This window comes from Carlito syrichta, unplaced genomic scaffold (assembly GCF_000164805.1).
Source record: "Carlito syrichta isolate Samal-C Ts95f unplaced genomic scaffold, Tarsius_syrichta-2.0.1 Scaffold314288, whole genome shotgun sequence".
Taxonomy (NCBI): domain Eukaryota; kingdom Metazoa; phylum Chordata; class Mammalia; order Primates; family Tarsiidae; genus Carlito; species Carlito syrichta.
Genome location: NW_007258384.1, coordinates 419,739 through 433,012, shown reverse-complemented (window position 1 = coordinate 433,012; position 13,274 = coordinate 419,739).

Genomic DNA, 13,274 nt, shown 5'->3' with positions numbered 1-13,274 from the left:
CATGATAGGGTATGTGAATATGCTTTGTAAACTCTAAATCACCAGAAAAGCACTGTTAGCTATTGCTGTATGAAGCCCTAGTCAAAGCTGTCATATTGCTGTTTCAGCACTCTCACTGGGTGTGAACCTCAGTTATAACTATTATCACCCGCAGCGGCAGAAGCAGCATGTAATATTTGAATTCCTTATGTTGTGCCAATCTCCATGCTTATTACTTTCATATCAAATTCTATCTCATCTATTAAACAGCACTGTGGAGTGGGTATTATTACCTCCAGTTTGCAGAAGAGAATGTTGAAAATTTAGTCCCTAAATAAACTATCTGAAATGAAGGGAATGTCATGGTGAAGTATATTGCTTTCTAGAATCAGATATTTGGAATGCTGTGTCACAAAGTAACTCTTTTTGGTTGAACTATATCCTTCAATGGGTTAGAAGAAAAGGAGTAAGGAGAAGTGCTCTTTGGGAAGCTATATGTTTCACAGAGGCCTCTTCACTAAGTCGTTATAGAAACATAAACAATCATAAAACCTCTAATATCCCTGCATCATCATGAGCATGGAAAGTTTCTAGACAAATTATTCTGAAAGGTCATTTACAGCCAATTTAAGCTTTGGAGATAAAAAGAAAGAGGTTGTGATTCCTGTGAGTATCAGACCCAGACTGGGGCCCACTAAGGCAAAAGCATCTCAGATTGTTTCTGATGCATCAGACTCTCCTTGGTCCCTCCTGGGGCCTAATGAGCTTCTGTTCTTACCCTGTTTTCTGTCTCTCACTCTGTTTTGCATCTGCCATGTATCTCACTACAAATAAATCCAATGTTATATTGCATTAAGAAAAGGCACTAACAACACTACACTAGTAGTGCTCAACTGTTGAACCAGGTACTATTCTAGGTGATTGACATGTATTTGGTTGTCAAATCCCCACACATACTTATGAGGCACTGTTGTTATACCCACTTATACTCACTTTACAGATGAGAGAACTAGAACTAAAACACAAGGGAGAGATTTTTTTTTTTTTTTTACACAAGATCTCACTCTGTCACCCATGCTGGAGTACAGCAGTGTGGTCATAATTCACTACAGCCTCCAATTCCTGGACTCAAGCAATCCTCCTGCCTCAGTCTCCTGGGTAGCGGAGACTATAGGAGATAGCCGTGGAAGAGACTTTCTTAGGCTGACTCAGACACTGAAAGACAGAACCAGGGAGGGAACCTAAGCAGTCAAATGCTTCTACTTTAGAGACAATTTCAGTTATTTTAAAAGATTATCATTTTAAAAGTTTATTCCAGTTATTCTAGAAAATCCCAAGCATCTAGGAAGTTTATAGCTGAAAATGTGATAGTAAATGAACATGTCTCCAGAAAGTCAAGTTATTGTTCTGCCTAGAACTGGATTACAAAGGAAAATAGTGGCAGATTCTCTACCATAACAAGTACTGCTTTAAAAATAAAAAGGCAAAACAAGCATCAGGGATGAAACCAAGATCCAGAGCCCCAATCTACAAGTCCAGATCCCTTTGACAGTATCATGGAAGATGTATGGAGTGAGCATCTGCTGAGGTAACTGAGTTAGGTCTTTAGTGCATTCTCTCCTTGGATGTTCCCAATCCCAATGAGAGGGAAGAGCTTGCAGAGAGAGGTCTTGTAGCCAGTGAGAGGGCAAACTAGGATCGAAGGGCTTTTCTGTGGGAGGCTTGGGCTCTGAACCACTTGCTACGCCTTGCAGAAGTCTGAGAGAAACTGCTTAGGGGAAATGCCAAAGGAGCTCAAGCTGGGCGCTAAGGGTTACGCTCACAGAGCTAAGGGTGTAGGCTCTGTCCCATAGCAGGGCTATACCTATAGCAGAGCATTAATGATTGGGGTTCTGCTGTAAAAACCCAGCAAACTTATCTCTTCCAGAACGACTACTGCAGGTGGAGATCTTACCAAGACTAAATAACAATACTTCTTGGCTTATATAAAGAAGCAGTTCACTCTTATAATTATAGAAATTCTCTTAGTAAACCAGAGCAAAAATATAAGTATTATGCCTATAAATCTAATTCTAAATAAAAAGTGTTCTCTATAGCTTGTCTTTGATTTGTACAAGTCAGATTATTGCCATATAAAAGTATGAGAGTTGCCGGGCTCGGTGGCTCAGCCTGTAATCCCGTGCCTTTGGGAGGCTGAGGTGAGTGGATTGCCTGAGTCCGCAGGTTCGAGACCCACCTGGGCAGCGAGACCTCATCTCTACAATAAAAAATAAAAAAAAAAAATCAGCCGGGCGTGGTAGCGCATTCCTGTAATTTCAGTTACTTGGAAGGCTGAGGCGGAAGGATCACCGGAGCCCAGCTGGTCGAGGCTGTGGTGGCCGGGAGCAGCCACTGCACTCCAGTCTGGGCGACAGAGTGAGACTCCAACTCAAAAAAAAAATGTATGAAAGTTGACCATTTTCTGATAAACACTGCCTTGTATTTTAACTCAAGTTTTTTCTCTCTAATGGTTTATTCAGTGGCTAAGTATTTATTAACTACAACTCAATCGTAAATGTCATTATAAGAAAGCATAATATTAAGTGGGAATAAAATTGTTAAACAAACACCAAAATAAAATCTTATAGAAGCAGCAAATGGATCCTCTTAAGCCAAGTTGCCCTGTGGGTGAGGAGGTGTTGACAATCTAGCCTATGAAGTGACTGCAGTAAAAGCTTTTCAGGGACCAAGGCTGAGATGTAACTTCCAGACCACAACTTTTTCTCTTGCTAGCAAAGTCCAGTAAAACTATAAAATTCCCAGGCCAAGTATGGTGGCACATGCCTGTAATCCTAGCACTTTGAGAGGCTGAGGCGAGAGGATTACCTGAGCCCAGGGGTTCAAGACCAGACTGGGTAACTTGGTAAGACCTTGTCTTTACAGTAAATTAAAAAAAAATCAGCTGGACATGGTGGCACACGCCTGTAGTTCCAGGTATTTGGAAGCCTGAGATGGAAGGATGGCCTGAGCCCAGCAGGTTGGGGCTGCAGTGGCCAGGAACGTACCACTGCACTGCAGCCTGAGTGACAGAGTGATACTCCGACTCAAAAAAAAAAAAAAAATTATAAAATTCCCTCCAACACTGCCAGCACCAACAATGAGATGGACATATTGCTTGTTTGCTATTATATTTAAACAGCTAGTAGATTTACTGAATGAGAACGTCATCTCTTCAGCAATTGTACAGACTTACAGAAAGCAAATAGGAACATCAACGACTAGAGCACCAGAAGTGCAACAGATCATAAGGACTCTGTGACTTTAAGTGTGAACTTGAAATCCACTCAGGGAGGGTAACCAAAGCACATCAGTCCAGATGCCTGGAGTCCCATGTGGAGGGCCCTGTTGTGAGCAGAACATAAGACTCTAACGAGGTGTTGGTGGCAGAATCCATGAGCACTTCCCACAGCTCCAGTAGGCTAGCGAGGAGGGAACTGCTTGGTTGCCCTGGAAGCAGGTCAAAATTAATTATACTCTCTTTTTGTTGGTTGTTGGCTACACCTGTGCTTAGTAATAGGAATAGAGTGTGGTTTCAGTTTGTCTCAACTAGTCCTTTCGTTGATTCTACAGATCCCAGTTTAGAAGCCCCTCAGGCATCTTTCAAAAATCTTACCTAAATGGTGTAGTCCCAAGTGACAATTACCATCCTGATCCTGTGGTCTCTAATGGGCCCGCACTCCGGTAAGCAACTACCACTGAGTTATAGTGTTTCAGACAAAGGGTGTGATAATAGCAGATAATTGGGGCTTAAAGTTTTAGGGGTCAAACATACTACCATGAACTGATAAATGACCACCTCAGGCTTGAAATGAACAAGAAGCTTGAGCTGTTCTTTACCCCTGGAAAATTTCTTAACTTTGTAAAAGATGAGTAACTGCACTAGAGGAAACTGGTTAGTAAGATGAGAACAACAACATAATAACATTTTGGAGCCAGAAAGGATAGATTCAAAGTGAGCTCTACCACATGGCAGTTGTATGTCCTCATGCAATGCTCTTATTTTGAGTCAGAGTTTTATCAGGGAAGCACATGGCCCGGATTTGCTACAATGCTCCTCTCTCTGCTTTGTCCTTATATTTGTGCTAAGTCTCTCCTCCTACACAAGCTAGTCCCAAAATTTTTATATACTCCTTTTTGGGACGGGGGTGGAGTCTCACTTTGTCACCCAGGTTGGAGTGCAGTGGCACACTCATGGCCACCCCAGCGTCGATCTGCTGTACTCTGGCGATCCAACTGCCTCAGCATTTCAAGTAGCTGGAACTATAGGTGAGCGCTACCACGCCCAGCTAATTGTTTTACTGTAAAGATGAGGTCTCACCAAGTTGCCCAGGCTGTTCTCAAACTCGTGGGCTCAGGCAATCTCCTCACCTCGGCCTCCCAAAGTGCTGGGGTTACAGGCTTGAGCCACCGCACCCGGCCTATATACTCCTTAAGTTCATCTCCTATCATTGCTACCTATATATTCTTGTAATATTTTGTTATGAGCTTTTAAGATAAGCACCTGACCGCAAAAGGACAAATACTGTGTGATTCCTCTTACATGAAGTACTTAGAATAAATTCATAGAGACAGAATTGCTGGGAGTGGAGAGGGGGAGTTACAGTTTAATGGGTAGAGTTTTAGTTTTGCAGATAAAAAGTTCTGGGGATAGATGGTGGTGATGACTTCTCAACAATGTGAGTATACTTAATGCTATTGAACTACAGACTTTAAAATGGCAAGTTTTATGTTGTCTATTTGATCCCACTTTTAAAGAATAGAAACAGAAAAAAGTAAACACCTGAATCACTCTCACCATATTTCCCTACAAGAATTACAAAGACTGAAGCACTTGTTACATCCAGATCCACCACACCCTGTCCTCAAGGAATAATTGAGATGGAGAAATACAATTTAAAAATAAATAAATAACTTAAGAGGATATACACAATACCCAGCAGAGGGCAGAAGAGTCAAGGTGGCACTTCCTCCTGAATTTGTTTCTTTCTGTGATCATTCTTTCTTCCTAATTTGCTGTCTGAATTTAATATTCTCCTTAAAAATGAAAGTCTTTCCGAGACAGTCACGTTAGAGGACAGAAGATAAATTACTCTCTCACTGAGTATGTTGGTTAAATTATCACATAATTTAAATTATCGTGTAAAAATAATTGCTCGGCGGAGCTGGGCTTGTTGGTGATAATAGAGTTTCAAACTAGTCTTTTTTGTTTTATTTTGGTTGTATATCATTTATCCAGATCGTTTTGCAAAGTACTGCACAACTACTTTTATTGATGTTCCCACAAAAGTACACTAAAAACTGCCCTTAGTCTCAGTGGAAACCATATTGAAACACAATTGTAAAATTAACGGGATTCAGGTTTTTAGGTGTTCTTCCTCCCAGTTGAGCAATGTTGCCATAACCAAATGCCATAAAAGTGCTGCCATTCACATCAGAGTTAGCTGATGAAATATCTATTTTCTCCCTTGATTTGCTCTTTACCTTGATTTCCTGGAACATATTTTCAAGTTACCCTTGATGCACTATAATTACTTTGAGGAGATTGCTTTTTGGCTTAAAAGGATATTGCCGTTTTATTATTTTAAAACACCAAGGGAGTCATAGTCAAGGAAGAGAGCAGCATTTTAATGACAGACTTCTCTCACGAAGGAAACGAAACCCTTCCCTAATTGTTTTTTGACTTCTGGTTTCAATTAGCCTGGGAGGCACCTGGGTGGCATATGGATTCATGTGGAAGGTTTTGTTTCAAGGCAATGAGCATTAGCTCTCTTTGCCCCCTGGGCTGCCACTTGGTGTCAAGTTAAAACACAGCAACAGCGGCAACAATATCTGCCCAGGCAGTTCTGGTTCTTCCATTTTATTCAAGTAATTTGGATGCAGATAGTCTTTCTCCTTCATGCATTGAATATGATTCAAGTCCCAACTATTCATTATCATTTCACCTGCCTTGAAATGGGAATTGTAAGCACTCTGATAAATGATTTGAAAGACTGTCTAATTTCCGTAAATGCCCCTGTCTGCTGTTAGCATGCTATTTTATAACATCTAAAACATTCTGAAATTCCTCTGTGCACATTGATAGCCACATGTCCCCTGCATCAATACTGAGGAAAAAAGAAGAGGGGAGAGGAAGAATGAGCTTTCTCTTTCTCTGGCAGTGGAAGAATACTGCTCTCAAATCATTTATTAGCAAGGAGCCTTTTTCTATAGAAGGGATGGAGGAGCCCATAACAACGCACACTGGGGAAGGCTTAATTCACTTAAGTGCTATCTCCAAAAGCAGTCCCTGTCCTTCTTAAGGGTCCAAGGGAGGACAGTAGAGTGGAATTGGGAATGAGTAGGGAATAAATAGAGATGGAAAGATAAGAGGTCAAAAAAGAACAACGGAATAGCCCTGTGTTACTTCAGTGTCTGAAAACCCCCTGAGTTGATGAAACATGTGTTGTGCATTGTAAATATTTACTGAAACGTAAAGATAGGTCAATGTCCTCTCTAAGCTCAGTCGCCCCTCTGTGCATGGTGATCCATGTATAATAAGCTTCATGTGGGGCTCACCACATTTAGGAACTCTGTAAGAGCTGCTTTCATAACTCTAATTTCAGAATTTCCATGAGGAGAATCTAAACAAACTGCGTAGACTAAATAAACAGCATTGCAGGGAAGGGAGGACTCCAATATAGAAATCACAGTGACACATACATTGGCAGGAGTTGCATGCTACAGTAGATTAAAATGCAAACAACCTTCCTTGATAGAAAATTCCTTACAGAAAATCGAATCTGGCTGTAGAATATAGATCTCATAACACCAATGTGTCCCTGGACTGGGCAGTAAAGCTGAAGAAGGCAGATGTGTGTGCTTACTCAGTCCACAGAGGAGCATGAACCTGCCCAGGGGAACTCTGTTATGGAAGATGTGCAGCTCCCAGAGGCATGTTCCACGTGGTTTGTGCTCTCCAAGGGATTTGTTTCTGTGGGTCCCACCTAAATTCATCATAATGGAGACTGTGCCCTTCAGCTGCCGATGAGGGGTGTGGAAAAGGATCCAAATCTGTACTGAATGTTTCCTATGTGCCAGGCACTATTTCTTTTAATTAAAAACAAAGTACAGGAAATTATATAATAAGCACAGTCTCCAGATCAACCAATGTCAGCTTTTGCTCTACTTGTTTCAGATCATTCTGAGTTTGTATAAAAGATGCAAAATATCCCAGTGACAATTAAAGCCCTCTTTACTTTTCACCTCAGTTCCATTCTCCTTCCTACCTCCTGCAGAGAAGCTACCATCTTGAATTTAGTGAGTGCAATTCTTGTGTGGATACTTTATTCTGTTATCTCATTTAGCCCTTCTGACAACCCTTTGAAATGAGTATTATCCCCATATTACAGATTAGGAAACAAAGAGACCAAGAGATTAGTATTAGCCTAAACTCACACAAAAAAATAGGTAAAAGAATCACGGTTCAAAATCCGCTTGCTCTTATTTGAAACCTGGGCCCTTTATATTAAGCCTACATCCAGAAAAGCTGGTCTTCTTCCTCATGTCATCTGAAGATTTCAAGGATTCTTCCCAACCAGATCATTTCACATCTTTGAATCTTGACTCATGAACTTTACTTTCTAATTCCTTAATGGCAGCTGTTTTCTGAACCATTTTCACATTTTCGTCCAAATGTGTAAAGCCCAGCATGAACCTGATTGGAGAGGAATGAAATGGGATAATTACATCTCTTATTACATGCATTTGGGCATCATATCTGTCTTTAAGTAGACTGCAGGTACACACCATATCGGTCTTTAAATATACATACACAGGTGCATGATTGCCTTCCTGAGTACCAAGCGTGCATCCCACGCTTCACTGGTCCCATGCCATTAGCTAGTTATCTATGAAGTGGCTTTTTCAAACTCCCCATGGATACTTACATTTTGTTTTATAGTCGTAACCCTCAGAAAAGGCTTTAGGAGAAATGTAGGACATAGGAAAAGCATAACAGATTCAACAGTGGCTGTAGTATATGAATTGAAGAGTCACTTTTGCAAAGCAATTTGGGAATATGCATCAAGAACAGTAAAACTATCCATAATGATTGACTTTAAGAGCCATCTTCTGAGAAGCGAACCTAAGGAAGTAGCCAGAAGAGTGGCAAAAGCCACTTCAAAACCCTTCCCTGTTCTGTTATTTATTACAGCAAAAACCTGGCAGTAAACTCATGGTCCATCAAATGTGGGCCCCTTGACTGAATCGTGTATGTCATTAAATCAGTAATTTTGAAGGAAAGCAAGGTTCTCTTCCTAATTCTGCTAATTAGCTGTGTTAAATTTAGCAATTTTAAATTGTAAGCTTTTCATTTGCAAAATGAAAAATTCTGACATCTACCTTAAAGAGTTGAGAAAATTAAATGGGCTAAAATATGAAACAACTGATCCCAGTTACTGGTACCAGGAAGTACTCAGTAAATTGAAGCTATTAGAACAAATATCTATGAAAAAGGTATAGATGTATTACAGTCACAGTGTCAACAAGAGAGACTGGATTCATATATACAAATATTAGAAGACTCTAGTTTGTGTTATCTATTTCTTAAAACAATAAAAATGATAAGGATCTAATTTGGGGTAATTGTACCAAAACACCATTTCTCTATAGTAAACAAACTTGCTGTAATATTGTGAGGCAGATTTTATAAAGTTTTAAAATAAAGTGATACTTTCTAAGCTGTTACTGTATAAACTGAGACAATAGAAAGTTTGTTTTTCAATCCAAGAGAAAAAAGTTCTAGCATTGTCTAGATTCAGAGCCTGCTGTAATGGTGAAGAGAGCCCAGGACTAGTAATCCAAAGACCTCTGGTCACATCACGGGTGCAGCGTTCACTTGCTCTATTCTGCCACCCAAAGGACTCAATTTTCTCACCTCTAAAAATGATAATGATGATAATTCACAGGTTTCTTACAAAGAACTGGATAAGATTCATGTAGATTGAAAAATCATCTGATTTATAAAGGCTCATTTATGTGAGATTAAGTCATTTTAAAAAAGTATGATCTTATTAATAAGTTCACATTTTATTCAATTTGAATGAAGAGAAATGCGATGGTGATTAAACTTGAAAACTTGAAATATATATATATATTATGTACTCACCTCCAGGGCCAAGTTAACATTCACTCTTAGTCACTCGAGTGGTTACAGCTTTACATCAATGCTGTCATTTTAGGGACAAACTTGTTTTTAAAAACTGGAGTCAAGTAAGAGCCAGAGACCTTACTGAAATAAAACAATAGCTACTTAAGGATGTTCTTGACAAAATGTGATTGTTGTTAGAGAACATTATGCTCTCAATACTTTGGTCTCATTTTCATAGCTCAAACCAGAAATGCCAACTTCTCCATCTATCCCAGAGACTCTGGCATGTTTACAGGCAGAAATTGGCTGACAGTGGGTTCATTTTGGGTCAAGTGACCTTCAGTTAGGTGTGACATTTATCTGCTAGTTTAACCAAAATTTCCTAAAACAGTCCCCCTCCCCCATTGTGCAGATCCCTGCCCCCCACAAAAACTATCTTTTATAAAGAATTTCCCCCACACCTACAGCCTTGCCTGGGAAAAAGTTAAGCAATCTAACTTCAAAATTGTTGTAACGATGTTCAAATGAATATAAACAGCAGAATAAAGAATTCTGTGCACAGAGATTCTTTTATAACATGTTTCTGAAAATTAAGCTTTTCATGTGGAAATTGACAAATAACTAGCTGTGCTTATTTTTGAGGAGATAAATAGCTACAAGATTTCATTGTGTTATAAATTTTCAAAAGAATTGTTTTAAAATTCCATCTGGCTAATAACTCCTGACACATCCTATTATTTCCCACTAAAATACATACAAAATTTTTTTTAATGACAGTAATAATACAATTTGAAAAGGTGAAGGGGGGTGATGCTTGCCAGAATCTGGGAGAAATTTTTTTCTAACTCCAAAGTCAACCATCTGACAAAAACAACAGATGAATAATTGGTGCTTTCCTTTGAAAATAACAGAGGTTTCCCTTCTAAAATACAGGTAGATGTGTTTTATCCTTTCCCGACTCAACCTCCTGATTCAGACTCTTCCATATCTTGGATAGGGGTTTTTAAGACCACCAGGATATTGTCAGCCATTTCCCAGGATACGTCTTCTTTCTCCATCCAGTCAGAAACTGCAGCATCCAGAACAATTTGAGTTCATTTCATTCTGGGAGCTGCTACTCACCAAAGGGTTGCTGAGTGGGTTACAGGACAGCCTAGGGATCATCGGTTTTTAATTCTCCCCATTTTCTCAGAGAATCCCAAGCCAGCAGAAATGACCTAGATGAAAACCTACAAAAGTCTAAGAAGTCTGCCATAAAACTGCATGAAATGTGAGGAAGAAACACATTAGAGGTACAGAAGAGGGCCATGGGCACGCCACGCTCACCATACTAGTAGCCACCAGGCCACACTTTATTTGAGGATTAATAAGTAGAAAAAGAGGTGGGAGTCGCTTATGAAAAAACAATGCACATAAGAACAAGGAAATATCTTGAATACTCAAAGCAATCGCGAATTTCCGAAATGATTTACTGCAGAAACCAATAAAAATCATTTTTGAATACTCTCATGATCTCTAGGATACTAGGATACCTGGGTTAAGATCTTGCTTGCTCTATTACCTTGAATAAACTACTTAATCATGCTGCTCTTCATTTTTCTGCATGTGAAAAGTGGAGACAAAAATATCTTCTCTTACAGGGTTGTATTAAGAATTTCATGGTATCGTGTAAATGAAATGCTGAGCATGCTTAGAAAAGGGATGGGGGTAGTACTGGCAGTGACAGGATTTGTGGGATGGTGATGGTGACGATGTATTCAGTGGCATAGATGGAGAATCAGATACGTGACTTTTTACAGTTTCTTGTGCTTAAAAATATATACACCAGAGTAAGCAGATAGTATATGAGTTACTAAACAGCTCTCCAGAACGACCAGTTTCTAGTCCCATGAGTGAGTCTGCTTCCAACAACCCAGCACCCTCACAAGTACAGAGTAATATTATTTTTATAACTTTATAGATAAAAATAGAACCCCACTCTTGTTTTAATCCATATCATCTCTTTAATCAGAACAGAGTTACTGACTGTACTTTCTCTATCATGAAGTACCTCTTAAAAATTCAGCCCATTTTTCCATTGAGTTCTTGTTCTTTTTCGTTAATAAACATTCTGACATATTAAATATAGTATTACTTTTTAATAGAGATTTAAAATATTTCTCTGAGTTTATCACGTTTCTGGTTTGTAGTTCGTTAAAAGCACAAAAGTTTTTAAATTTTTGATATCTAATGTCTTCTATTTTTATATTCCATTTGGGTTTTATTTTTAAGTAAACATGTGTCAGTTTATAACAAATATTTATCAAATTTTCAACTCCATTTACTAACAAATTGCCTCTATTCATCCCATCCCACTTTGAAATGTTTCATCTATTATATATAGCATATACACATATATACATATACAAAATATATACATATGTACATTTGTTTTTACATTTGTATTTATTTTTCTGGGGTTTAAAGTTTTATAAAGGAAGTTATATAAATATTTACCTGGAGTGAATTGATTAAGTAAATTATGTTATTTCTGCAATGTAGAATCTTGGGCAAATCCAGATCTGCATGTCTTAACATGACAAGACATCTATAATATATGAATAATTTTAAAAAACTAGCTAAAGAGAAGCAGGCCGCATAGTTGTTTCATCTTATAGTAAATTCTTTATTAAATTACAGCATTATTTCAGTGTGAGAGTAGCGCAGGAATAAATGACAAAGAGAGCTTGAAAACAAATAAATTTTTCAAAGTTATACATGATATAAAAATTCAAGTGGAACAAATAGTATTTCTTCATCTATCAAAGATGTTAGTGTCATCAAGAATATAGAAGTGTACATTGAAAATTTTCTGGAGTTCAATTAGGCGAAATATATTAAAGCATTCAGTGCAAACACTGCTGACACAACTCTTTTACTTTTAAATAATCCTGAAGTCTGAATAGACCAAGTGCGTGAAAAATGTGTTTTCAAGGATATGTATTTGATAGGTAACAATGGGTGATGACTTCATTCATCAAGACAGATTCAGCACATATGATGGTTCAACTGCACAATGGAGTTTTACACAATCATTAAGAATTATGAAGGTCCTTCAGGCAGGAACTCAAGGTAAAAAATAAATATTAAATTAAAAACTTAAAAATAATTTTAAAAGAATTACGAAGGTCTATGTTCAACATTAATAAATGTCCATGAGATACAGTCATGCTTAAAAGTAAATTCTTAAACATCAACTATACTGCATTTATTCCCTTAGATGTCTTAAATGTGTTTTTGTAGTTCAAATACAAAGACACAAAATTAGAAATTGAAATGATATACACCAAATTTTAATAGCAATGGAATTATGAGCTGTAAGAGGAAAACTAACTCTCCTCACAGTAGTGTACAAGGGGACCCTATAGCCCGTCCTGAGACAGCCTTAGATTCAGAATGGGTGAAATGTATTACTTGGGAAGAAGAATGAATTAGGGTACAGAGAGACCAAACCTTGTGAGTAAGATAGAATTTCCTTTTAAAAGGACAGTGGAGAGTCACAAAACAAAGGCTCAGAGAAGGTATTCTCATGCCAGAGTAGAGCCCTGTGGATGTGGGAGGAGGTCAGGAACTCAGGGTCCCTATGAGAAGCCTACAGGAGTGGTTATGTCATGGACTCAGGAAAAGTCACACTGAAGGTAAAGTTTTCTTTTCTTTTCTTTTCTTTTTTTGAGTTGAGAGTCTCACTCTGCTGCCCAGGATGGTGTGTAGTGGCAAGATCATGGCTCACCACAGCCTTGAACTCTTGGTCTCAAGCCACCCTTTTGTCTCAGCCTCCCAAAGAACTGGGACTATGTTGGGAGCCGGCCACGGAGGCCCACTGAGCGTTAGGGATCAGGGAGGGCCGTGGACCTCGAGACCGCTAGGACGTGTTCGAGAGCCGTAGACCCCATTTTCCTCCCCCTTTTGCCATGCAGCACAAGAACAACCTAAAGGAACTCTGCTGGCCTAAGCTGAAGACTCTGTGACTGTGACAGGCATAGCTGACTCTAGAAACCCATTGTTCCTGTTTCCCATAAACTGCGGTTTCGGCCTAGGTATTAGATATAATTCAAATTCAGGTCACATTTGGGAGCCTTTTATACGGTAC